Genomic DNA, 610 nt, shown 5'->3' with positions numbered 1-610 from the left:
ACCATCCTACAAGCCAAGGCATGTTCAGTTAGGCCTTTCCTATATGCTGGGTAATTGACAATATGACAGTGTTTGCTTTTCTTGAGAGTTCAAAACCCACTACATGGTGCTATATCGTAGAATCATGGAATCATAGAACAGCCTGGGTTGGAATGGACCTTCCCAGGGGGCCACAGAGCTCGGCCTTCCCCCACGGTGACGGGAACGAGGCTCTACACTCAGGCAGTCGAGCTGACGGCCTAAAGCCGAGGGGCCGGGACCCCAGCCCCGAGGACAGGGAGGGCACACGCCCGGCCCCACGACTCCTGGCCCCACGCCTCTGAAAGGCCGGGGCCAGGGATACCCGCCTGATTACAGGGGGTCCCTCCAACTGCCCGCCGAGGGCGGGGGACGCACACAGCCCCACTTACGGGGCCGTCCCCCGCAGCCCGGCACCCCCAACAAGCACCACGGAGCACAGGCGCCGGCCTGCGCCCCGCTTAGGGGCCGGCCGGGGCCTGGCCGGGCTGTGGCAACACGGGCCTCTGCAGGAGCCCCGGGAGCCTCCTCAACGAGGGCGGCAGGGAGGCCACGCCAGGCCAAAGCAGCGCCAAAGGCGGGGCCGGAGCCT

The sequence above is a fragment of the Corvus brachyrhynchos genome, unplaced genomic scaffold, assembly GCF_000691975.1.
Source record: "Corvus brachyrhynchos isolate BGI_N302 unplaced genomic scaffold, ASM69197v1 scaffold55, whole genome shotgun sequence".
Classification (NCBI taxonomy): Eukaryota; Metazoa; Chordata; class Aves; order Passeriformes; family Corvidae; genus Corvus; species Corvus brachyrhynchos.
Note: the sequence above shows the minus strand (reverse complement) of the source record.